Source organism: Haplochromis burtoni, unplaced genomic scaffold, assembly GCF_018398535.1.
Source record: "Haplochromis burtoni strain Fernald_Lab_line unplaced genomic scaffold, NCSU_Asbu1 Contig_306, whole genome shotgun sequence".
Taxonomy (NCBI): domain Eukaryota; kingdom Metazoa; phylum Chordata; class Actinopteri; order Cichliformes; family Cichlidae; genus Haplochromis; species Haplochromis burtoni.
Window position 1 is genome coordinate 158,885 of NW_024582667.1, and position 11,969 is coordinate 170,853.

At 41.8% G+C, this 11,969-nt stretch overlaps 1 protein-coding gene and 1 long non-coding RNA gene across 5 annotated transcripts in view; one reads left to right on the forward strand and one right to left on the reverse strand.

The window, feature by feature from the left end:
- si:dkey-178k16.1 (band 4.1-like protein 1) overlaps nt 1-11,969 on the reverse strand; it is a 48,838-nt gene that overhangs the window by 17,852 nt on the left and 19,017 nt on the right. The window lies entirely within an intron of this gene.
- Nucleotides 1,950-2,922, forward strand: LOC121815795. Its single transcript, XR_006055366.1, has 2 exons — nt 1,950-2,245; nt 2,322-2,922. It is a non-coding gene; the product is annotated as an uncharacterized LOC121815795 (long non-coding RNA).

Here is an 11,969-nt window from a genome sequence, read left to right on the forward strand (position 1 = left end):
CACACACACACACACACACACACACACACACACACACACACACACACACACACAGAGTAAGTGGGACAGCATAAAGGTGCAGGCCCAAGTTGTATGAGCAGCAAATACTGCAAAAGACAAAAGGAAGAGGATAAATGGTAAATGGCCTGTATTTGTATAGCGCGCTTGTATAGCGCTTTACACAACCAGTCATGCACCCATTCACACACACATTTACACGTGTGTGTGTGTGTGTGTGTGTGTGTGTGTGTGTGTGTGTGTGTGTGTGTGTGTGTGTGTGTGTGTGTGTGTGTAAAAACAAACAAACAAACACACAAAAGTGTAAAAACACTGTTTTTTTTAAAGATGTGGAAGACTAAGGTGGCATCTGCTGGTTAGAGTTTGAAGAGACAGCTGAACTGGAGGACAAAATTAGATATATGTTTTGCGAGTGTGTTGTGAGTTGCCCAATGTGAGCAATTTGGGGAGCAGACATGTCAGCCATCTCTTGAATATAACAGAACTTGTGGTGCTTAAGGAGCCAAAAAAGTCACAAAAACTAAGTATCAGTATTTCTTTCCAGAAATCATGACCTGGTTACTCTGCAGCCAAAAACTCCAAAACTGGTGCACCCACGCGCAAACAATATAGACAGATAAATGGCACTACAGGCCAGAGTAAAACACATAAATGTTACTTTGGATCCCATATCATTTGCACATGTTACTGATATGATTGCATCAGGAATCCTTTACTGCACAGCCCAACTTGTTCTCCAATCAATATCTAAACTACGATTCAGAAAGTGTAAGCAAAATGTACAATCTGTAAAACTGTAATGAGACATTTGTGATTCTAAAAAAGATAAGCACTTGAGAATCTGTTAAAAGTAGATATCATTTAATGCAACATCTTTGTCCTTGTTTCATTACACTAAGGAGTCACTTTGGTCAGCCTTGTGTGTTTTTAAAGTGCTATATAAATAAACGATGATGATGATAATGATGATAATGATAAGGAGTCCGAATTATCAGTGACATAAAATCCACCCCAACTGTGGTCTGAGAGACGCTCCCTGCCTGTCCTCCCCTCTGCTGAGTGGGAGGAGCTCCTGTATAGTCTTTATGCCTTTATAAGGGAAGGAAGAGCGTTTCACATCAGTGGCGTTACACCAGACCACACCTATTTTCTATCCAGCCCTTCGGGGCTGAAATCAGGGCCTCTGCGGGTTGCACAGACGGCCTTGGCAAAAACGCCTTTTCCACACACATGCACGGACATGTGCACACATACACACACTAACGAATGCACAAACACACACCAGCTTCATCTCCTAGGGAAACCTGGCTCCTAAAGCAACCAAGCAGCTGTTACCATGGAAACAGAAGTAATAGCGCGGGTGCCCTCACACGTTCTCTATCTCTGGTTACTACAAGGCCACCACGAACCTTAGCCCGGCTCTTGTGAAAAAAACTGGCAGTGCCATCAGGCCAACTTTTAAAAAATTAAGAAGGGGAATGAATTAACCATTGGAAGCTAATCTGCCTCTCTGCCAGTCAAATAAATAATAATTTAGATCTTGCTGCACTGAGGCTGCCATGGCTGAAGCAGAAAGAATAATGCTGATTGTAGCACCAAGGATTGACGTACACACGATGTAGTTATAGAACAGGGTTTATTCTGGTCTTGGCAACCCGTAAGAACTGCTCACGGACAAACAATAAACAAAACATCACATTAAAATGTGCTCTTTTACTTAGTGCCAATCAATCAAAAGTCCTTAATTACAGAAAATAAAACATTTAAAACACACAAACCTAGGAGGTGCTAAATAGTCCTTTATGTCCTTATTGCCTTATCCTCCATTTTCTTTCTCAATTATTTCTACTCTTTGAACGATATTTTCTCCATGTGTGGAGCTAACTGTGAACTGCAGCATGCAGACACCATGTGCGTTAGCAAAAGAAAAAGTGTCTAGGTGGAGACCCAAACAGCAAAACTGTACCCTACACAGTTCACCACCAGAGGGCGCAAAAGAACAAAATCCAGACATACAGCTTAACAAACATCAAATGCAAAAGACCGTTACACTCCCACCAATCACTTGTGATTTTAAAGAATAAAGTATTGCCTATGAACTAACGAACGGCTTTTGAATGAACTATCATGAATTATCCTTTAAGCAGAGTGCGGTGGAGAATCTTCTTCCGCTTCCATCAGAATGACTGTTTTCTGAATGGGTCTTTCCAGGTGCACAGGTTTGGAGGTACGTTTTCCTGCTCTATCCGGGGTTGGATCACTCAGCAGCAATTTCACCTTCCTCACTTTTCCATCCTTTCCAGGATACACTTCAATGATCCTTGCCAACTTCTACTGGTTGCGTGGAGTTATCTCATCCTTCAGGAGGACAACATCATTGATCTTAGCATTTCTGTGCTCTTTGGTCCACTTCTGTCTGCCTTGAAGATTTAACAAATACTCCTTTTTCCACCTTGTCCAGAAAGTGTTGGCAAGTAATTGAACATGACACCATCTCTTATGGAGATAAAGATCTTCTTTCACAAACTTTCCTGGAGGTGGAGAGATGATTGTGGACTTCATGGTTAGTATGTGATTCGGTGTTAAAGGTTCTGGGTTTGATGGATCACATAGTTGGTCAGTAGTCAATGGTCTGCTATTAATCACTGCCATGACTTCATACAGGAATGTCCTCAAAGAGGAGCTGTCGAGTTGTTTGGCTGATTGTTCCAGAATGGACATGAGAACACTTCTTATGGGGCGAATTTGTCTTTCCCAGACACCACCCATGTGACTAGATGCTGGGGTGTTCATGAGAAACTCGCAGTCCAGTTTCCCTAGCTTGGCTTGATCTATTTCCTTAAATGGTCCAATAAACTCATTTCTAGTGCCGACAAAATTCGTGCCTGGATCGCATCTTATCTGGTGAACTGTACCTCTGATGGCTATGAATGCACGTAAGGAGTTGATGAGGGAATCTGTAGAGAGATCGTCAAGCATTTCAAGATGCACTGCTCTGGAGCACATGCAAGTGATTAGCAAACCATAACGCTTTATCTCCTTGTGGCCTTCTTTGACATAAAAAGGACCAAAGCAGTCCATCCCACAGTAGGTAAATGGTGGTGTGGTCTCCATCCGATCCTCTGGGAGGTCTGCCATCTTCTGCTGCTCTGTGCGCCTTCTGAACCTTCTGCATTTTACACATTTATAGATGTAAGATGACACAATCTTGCTGCATCCAAGAATCCAGAATCTGTTAGCTCAAAGTTCATTCATGGTGATCCCTCGTCCTTGATGGTATGTCTTCTTGTGATAATGTTTGACCAGTAATGCCGACACGTGACTGCCTCTTGGCAGGATCGCAGGATGCTTGACATTGGGGTGCAAAGCTGCATGTGTTAAGCGTCCGCCTACCCAAAGAATGCCTTAGTCATCAAGAAATGGACATAACTTGTTTAACTTGTTAACCTTGTCTTTCATCTGCATCACATCATGGTGTTGCAAGGTTTTTATTTGCTGAGCAAAGGCTGTTTCTTGAACCATCCCTATGATTGTTAACTCTGCTTCCTTTCTCTCTTGTAGGCTACTGATGTCGTGTGATCTATTCTTGTGATGCTTTGCTCCTTTCACATACCGCTTGAGTCTAGCAATTGCCTTAATCATTCTCAACCAGTTGGAAAACTTGTGTAGGCGATCTAACAAGGACCTTTGTTCCTCCACTTGTATCTTGTGGACTTGAACCTTCTTAACCTCCGGGTCACTGGTTGATAACTCTCCCACCTTAATTTCACCACTGGGTATGACCTTCTGCCAAAGGAGGTCTGGGCCTTTGAACCAGTTTGATGCTACAAGTTGTTCTGCTGTGAGGCCTCTTGAGGCGTGGTCCTCCGGATTATCTTCGGAAGTTACATACCTCCATTGGGTTGAATCTGTGCTTTGTTTGATGCGTTCCACTCGGTTTGCAACAAACACATGAAATCTTCTGGCTTCATTGCTGAGGTATCCGAGTACCACCTTCGAGTCAGTCCAATACCTTTCTTCTGAAATTTCCATTTCCAATTCCTTTTTCAGCATGTCACCAGTGCGCACAGCAACAACGGCCGCCGACAACTCAAGCCGAGGTATAGTTGTGACTTTGGTTGGTGGAACTCTTGATCTTCCCATCACCAATGAGCAGTGGACTTCACCAGTTGTGCTTACTGCTCTGAGGTAAGTGCACATTCCATATCCAGATGCATTTGCATCAGAAAAATGATGAAGTTTGTAGTGCTGTGCCTTGAAGTTCGAAGGAATGTAGCATCTGTGAACCTTTATGTCTGCAACCAAGACTCCCACTGAGGTCGAAGTCTGTCAGGTAAGTTATCATCTAAGCTGAGTTTATCTCGACACATTTGTTGCAAGATAGGCTTTCCCAGCAGAATGAAAGGTGACACAAACCCAAGTGGATCGAACACAGAGGCGACTGTGGCCAATACTCCTCTTCTGGTGAGTGGTTTTTCCTTAACAACTACTCTGAACTGAAATTGATCTGATGCCACACACCATTGTACACCAAGTGCTCTTTCCATATGTACTTCACAGAGTGCCACATCTAGATCTTTGGGAGCTGCAGCGCATTCTTCCTTCGGAAGCGAAGCTAGAACTTGGGTGCTGTTTGAGATGAACTTGTGCAACCAAAGTTTGCCCATGCTGCAGAGTTTGCGTGCTTCATTAAACAGCTGTATTGCCTGATCTTCAGTGTCAACACTTGCTAGTCCGTCATCAACATAGAAGTTGGTTTTGATGAGCTTGATGGTTTCTTCATCAAAACTTCCTTCCCCTTCAGCTGCAAGATGCTTGAGGCCATAGTTGGCGCAACCTGGAGAAGATGCTGCTCCAAATAGGTGTACCTTCATCCTGTAGACAGTGAATGGAGTTTCAAGGTCACCGTTCTCCCACCACAAGAACCGTAGGTAATCTTGGTCGCAAGCATGCACATGAAATTGGTGGAACATGCGTTCGATGTCACACATGAAAGCCACTGGGCCTCTTCGGAAGCGACACAAGACTCCGAGCAAAGTGTTTGTTAGCTCTGGACCAGTCAGGAGATGGTCATTTAGTGAAGTGCCTTGGAACCTGGCAGAGGCATCAAAGACAACACGAATCATTCCGGGTTTTTGTGGATGATACACACCATGGTGTGGGATGTACCAAACTGGTGTCTTGTCAATATCTTGCTCTGGGACTTTTTCAGGATCTCCATGGGCTAGGATCTCATCCATGAATTTCTTATAGTCCATGTAGTACTGCTTGTTACTCTTGAGCCTTTTTTCTAAACATTTGAGGCGATGAATAGCACATGCCTTGTTGTTCGGCAGGTTCAGCCTTTAACTCTTGAATGGGAGTGGCATTTCAAAATGACCATCCTCCTTGAGCCTAATGCCGGTCTTCATCTTTGTTAGAAATTTGAGATCTTCTTGAGAGACCTTTGTGTCTTCTGGTGCTTTCTCAACAAAATCAGACTCCAACATCTTTAGGACCTCTGTGGGAGAGATCATTTCCTTTATTTAAGTTCTGTAGACATAGTGAACCTTGTTAGTGAGGTTTGAAGAAGGCTGAATGTCAGGCACCACTTGCTTCACAATGACTTGGTGACTTATTCCGAAGGCATCTCCATAATCGAAACATGGGTTGCCATAACCCACAATACTCCATCCCAGATCAGTTCTTTGGGCGGACGGCTGGTTTTCCCTTCCAGACACAACCTCACGAGGAACAAGTGCTTGGGGGCAATTGTACCCAATCAGCAGACCAACATCACAGCTTTGTAGTGGAGCGATCTCACTTGCAATGCATTCAAGATGAGGCCATACCTTAGCTGTTGTAGGCGATGGAATGTGATCTCGGTTTGCGGGAATAAAGTCTCTGGAATATGTTACTGGTAGGGAAATGGTCTTATTTGAGTAGAACCCTCTGACTTGTAGACCTGCGAGCTTGCGACAGGCCACAACTGTGTTTCTTGAAGACATGGTAGTGAGCTTTAGCTGAGTCGATTCACCTTTGATATGCAGAGCTTGTGCCGTTTCTTCAAGAATAAAGGTTGTATCGCTCTGTGTATCAAGGAGCGCGTACACAAGAATTTCATGCTCTGGCTCACCTTTGGTTGACACCCATACTGGAATAATGGAAGATGTGTGAGTGTCGTGGACATTCTGCGTGACTCTGTTAGAAGTTGCTTCACTTGTTGTTGGTGTGACACTGTTGTCTTGTGAGACGTCTGAGTTGGTTTGTCTTGTCCTGTCACTGTTCTTGGTTTGATTTCTCCTTGTTTTTTCTTCCTTAGTGCAATTTTCATGAAGACATGTTGGATGTCTTTTATTACATGTGTCACAGGTTTCTCTGCTTTCACAATCCTTGGAGCGATGACCAGAGTTTAGACAGCCAAAACACAACTTCTTGTCTTGAGCAAACTTTAGTCTCTCAACAATGCTCACATTTATGAACCTTCTACACTTAAGTAGGCTGTGACCCGACCTTTCACAGTACTTTTGAGTTAGTTGCTAGCACCTTTGCTCCATTGCCTCTGTTCCTTGTTGTTTTTGCCCCTTCAGTTTCACTTGTCTTCAGAGCAAAGAGAGAATTTATGGGATTACAGGCAATTATGGCTTCCCGTGAGATGAAATCTACAAATTGGCTGAAGCTTGGAAAGGTGTGAGTCTCTTCTTGCACTTCTGTAACCTTTCTGTTCCACCTTGAAGTCAGCCAATCTGGAAGTTTTGCAAGCATTTTTTGGTTTTCATTGCAGTCATTGAGCACTTCAAGCCCCGTCATTTGTGACATGGCTGTCTTACAGCAGCAAAGGAAGTCAGCAAATGCTTGAAGTTCCATACTGCCTTTAGAGCTTATCTTAGGCCATGCGTCAAGTTTGTCTCTGAAGGCCTTTGCTATGAGGAAGAGATTGCCATACCTCTCTTCGAGAACTGTATAGTATGCAGACTCTGTGCCAAGCAGGAAGTAGCCTTCTATTGCCTTCCTTGCAGGTCCACTTATATATTTCCTCAGGTAATAAGTCTTCTCTTCAACTGGTATATTTTTCCTGTCGGTCAGAGTCTGAAAGGAAATTTTCCAATCATTATACTGTATCTGATAGGGTCGCCGCTGAATATTGTTGGCTCTGGTACCGGAAGACGACTTGCATTAAGAAACACTGCAAATGCTTTGACCAGATCTTCTGTGCTCACTTCTCGTTGCGGTGTCACATTTTGTGGTGAGGAACACCGTTTCATATGCTGGTCATTGTTTTCAGACTTGACTTCACTTTTCTTGTCAGATCTGTGGTGAAGTAGGTTGTATATTTCTTCATCTGAACATTCACTTTTTTCATACACCCGCTGTCGAGCCTTTGCTGCATTCAGCTTTTTTACAGTCTCAAGTCGCTCTACTTCTCTGCGCTTAGCTTCAAGAGCCTTTTGTCTTTGTGCTATTTCTGTTTCTTGCCTTTGAATTTCCTTCGTATGGATTTCTTCCTTAACCTTCCTCTTGTGTTAGCTTTCTGTTATCATCTCTTATGTTAGCGGGTCGGTTTTGACCCGTGAATTAAATCAGCTATAAAATATACTAAAAACAATAAGTTATCATCCAATTTGTTTCTCATCTCTTGATTACTTTGTTAGGCTTCCTTATCCATGAAAATGTTGGTTTTAATACTTTTGGTGTGGACCTCTGGGTCTTTTTTTTGTCACTATACCCCTCGATTTCAATTTTAAAAAAAAATTGTAAATTTAACCTCAAGAGAATCATATTAATAAATAAAAGGCTTTTGTGTTACCTGACTATTACTGAGGGGTATAGGACACATCTCTTAAATAAATCTGTTTTATTGATTTTTTTCATTTTAACAAAACATCAAATGCAAAAGACCGTTACACTGATTAACAGGCAGAGGGTGCTGTCAGTGAGATTTATTTATTTGGGGGGGGGGTAGAGGGGCGGCGGCTAGTGCATATATTCGACTTCCCAACAAAATGAAATTGCGACACACACCTCAGGTGGTCCCCCAAGCATGGCGATCAATTCAGATGCTCTTGATGAGATTTTGTTGTCGTCCCAATTGGATCCAATCACATCTCTGTAGCTAGTTCTGTGGCCTTTCTGTGTTAGCAGCCATTTAGCTTAATCCTAGAGATCCCCTTTGCTGATTGCTTCACCCATGCAAACAGCACGAAGAGCAACATGCTTGGGTGAATGGGTTAATGGCTGGCAAGGAGAAAGAAAATCCATTGAACTGTGGAATCAAAAAGCTGAAGGGAAATGGTAAAGATGTGGCCAGAGTTGGTATAGCTTCAGCTATCGCTACTGATTTTACAATGCTCTGTTTGTTTTCTGTCTTAAGAAGAATAGACTTTTCCAGTAAAACACCACTACCATTTATTAGCATAAAATGACATTTAAAATTATGTGTGGTTCTAAGAAATGGCAAATAGATGCTCTATTAATGTGATTTTCAGTATTGTAGTGCAAAATTTGTGCCAACAAAGGTCATGAAATCAACTGGCAGAACAGTAAAAGAGAAGTTAATGTAACAGCCTCACAGGAAAAACATGTTACTATAGCTTTTTCATTTATCATGTAAAACAAAGTTTTTATAACACAGTCATTTAAAGTGTATACTTAATGTTAAGCGAGCAGCATGGCAGTGCGTTGGTAGTCCATAGGTGCTGCAGAGAGCTTTTGTTGTAGCTGTATGCTATCATTAGTGGGCAGTGGTGAAAATATGTGGACCATGCGTTCCCCATATGTGGGATAGTCTTCTAATCAGGTGAAACTTCTGTGAGCTGAAGTGAAACTGAGTGTTGAAAGTAGGGAACGTGTCTACTCCAGTCACTGTTTCACAGGGAAACATAAAAAAATAAAAAAACTTATGTATTTTCCATGCTTCCTTCTCTTGATGGTACACTTCACTGTCATTCCCTTTTATTTTCCACACAACTTTTTACCCAGTCAGCATTCTGCTTAAGCATGGTGTCATTGCCATGGGGCTACATGCTCTGTGTTAAATTTCCTTTGTAGAGCTTTACAAACAGACACCAGCTCTTAACTATATATTGTGCATTATGCAATTGATGGGCGACTGATGGGTAGAGGCTAACACAAGTGACTAAATAACTAGGTTTCACCTCAGCTAACGCCAGTCAGTGTATCCAATCAGTCCAAATTTTCTGATAAATAGCGTGGTTGCTGTGTGGCTAATAGTACTAACAGCCGATGCAAGGCATCATAGATTCTCAGGTTTTGATTAGTGTTGTATTTTACTGCTTGGGTTGTCGGCTGTTTCCACGTTATAACCACTAGCAAATCTACAGTAATAACTAAACACTTTGTGTGGGCATTAGCTAAAAGTTACAACTTAATATCACGTTAGCAAAAAATGATTTGTGCAGTATGTGCACCATTAATCAATATTTTCCTACTATCAACTAACTACTCCCTTCCATCTGCCATGTTTTTCTGTATTGACTCACTTCTCAGAGTTTTCTAATCTTGTTTTTCTTACTTGAGTGGGCATTCGCATGAATTTTCCCATTTCGATGCTCATTTTTCCAACTATTCCAGTGGAAGTGTTTTCGTGCCGCACAGCCAAGATTATAAAACTGTTTGAAAAGTGCCAAATATTATAAAAAGTAATTTTTGCACCTTAAGATCCTGGAAGGAGGGTGGAGTGAGTGCAACAAAATAATATAGATTGAAAGTATTTGAAAGTCTTTCAAGTTCAAGCAAGTGGTACAACACTGCGGGTTACTACAAAGTCACACATGTGTGACACAGACTTCTCTTTTCTCCCCCACAAGGTATGAACAAAAACTGCTAAAGACAGGATTCAGACATTTTTCAGCTCCATCACGAATACAGATAATCATTTCCAGTTCTCTGGTTATGCACCCTTATAGAGAAAACATCACTCGCCAACTTTCTCTTACTGCATTCTGTGGTCCCCCCACATTATATCGCACTGAAATTGCTCTAACAATCACCAAGGAATCTATACGGCTGAACTGGGAAGCAAAGAGCACAATTAAATATTATTCATCCATTTCCTTCCACTTATCCAATTTCAGTTTGGGGGGAGGCTGGAGATTATTCCAGATGTCATAGGTCGAGTCCATCCTAAACAGGCCACTTGTGCATATCTATCTATTTTACCATCATCAGTTAACATAACATGTTTGTCTTTGGCAGGAAGGCGAAGAAACCGGAGTACTCGGAGTGAACCAATGCAGGCACAGAGAGAACACAAGCAAGATTTTTTTTTTGCTTACATACAGAAAAGTCTTTAACCAGCCTCGAACCCAGGATCTTCTCTTTGTGAGGAAACAGTGTATCTGCTGCACCATCATGCTGCCAGCAGTTATGTAACCTAATTCAGCATGTAACATTTTCTTGTAACAAACACATGTACACAATTCTTATTTGTGCATATAACAGCTTATTTGAACAAATATCACATGCGAGAACTCTCAAACATGCAAAGTGAATTTCCACAATTCACCCTCAACCTTACTGCCAAAATATACAAAATATTATATAGTAATAATTTTTTAACTTTAATTGTTATTTTTATTAGGCCCTCAGATGGGTCAGTGATTGTCAGCAACATTAATTTTCATGCATTTTTATTTTTTGTACAGTGTCAGATTTTTTTTTCTTTCAAAAATTGATATTTGAGGTCCTACCTCCCAAAAATGCCACCTTCTCACAATACTTTAAAAGTATTATATAGTAATATTTTTTCCCACTTTAACCTGCTGAGACTTGAATTTTTTCATGGCATGCATTTTTAATTTCTCTTTGCTATTTGGGCTGATTGGGACCTGAATGTAAGAACAAAGAATTATCTTTTTACCTGATGTAGTTTCTGAGAAGAAGATATCAGGCCTTTGCAGAGCAAAATTTAGTATTGTGGTCTAGACAACCCACAATGTGATGTCCACATATGTGGATGCCAGGTCGTAGGAGGTTAAATCACACAGTTGTTTAAGACTACTTCAGCTGGAAATATAAATAGCAACTATTAATTATAGTTTTTAGATTATACCCCTTTTAAAGAAGAGGGTCTCCAGCTGAGATACAGGAGAAGGTGCAAATGGACAGACTGTGGTCTTTGCATATAGGGTTCCCACATGGTGCTGCCAGCACTTCTCTTTCTAACCATGCAAAAGTCACACTGCCTTAACAATGCAGCACCCTGCAGATTTGAACTGATTCCTTTTTTAGCCTGTAAATACCATCCAAAGTTTCTACCTCTGAAGCCTCCTCGATGTCAGCCTCAGAGTCCTCAGAAGAGGATGAGGTGCCATCTTCACACTCATAGTGCACGATCACTTCCAGAGCCTCCTGTGTGCTGTAAAGTCTACCCATCTCTAAAATGACTGTTCCTGCACTACTGCTCATACTTCTAAGCAAGGCTGCTGTGCAGCTGCATAAATTACCTGACCAAGAACCAAAGTAAAGTCCAATTTTGTTTTGGTTCTTGCTGCTGTGATATCTTTGAAGCTCTGAAAGGTTACTCATCATTTACTGTTACTGAATTAGTTAATAATGCAGATTGTGGTAAGAGAAAAGGTGGATGTGGGTGACATCCACCCACAGTTCACTCCAACCTGTCTAGAAGAGCAAGTGAGGGGCTGTGTCATGCTGCATGTTAGAAGAAACGATGGAGAATACACTGCAGATGAGCTTTCAGCTTTCCTAAAGGGGGCAGAGCTTGATCCTACTGTCATGAATATTTTATTTGGTTTGACCGAGTCAACCACATGAACCTCACATTCATGAGCTGATGGTTCTTTTTGGAGTTGCTCTTTTCCGAAAACTCTGAACTATAGGTGTACAGTTTATACCAGACGTTTCTGAAGTTAGATTCACCCCCAACCGGCCACCCCTGCCTGAGACCAAAGCACTCGCTCATAGGAGGTCATATTATGCTGTTGGGGGGGGGG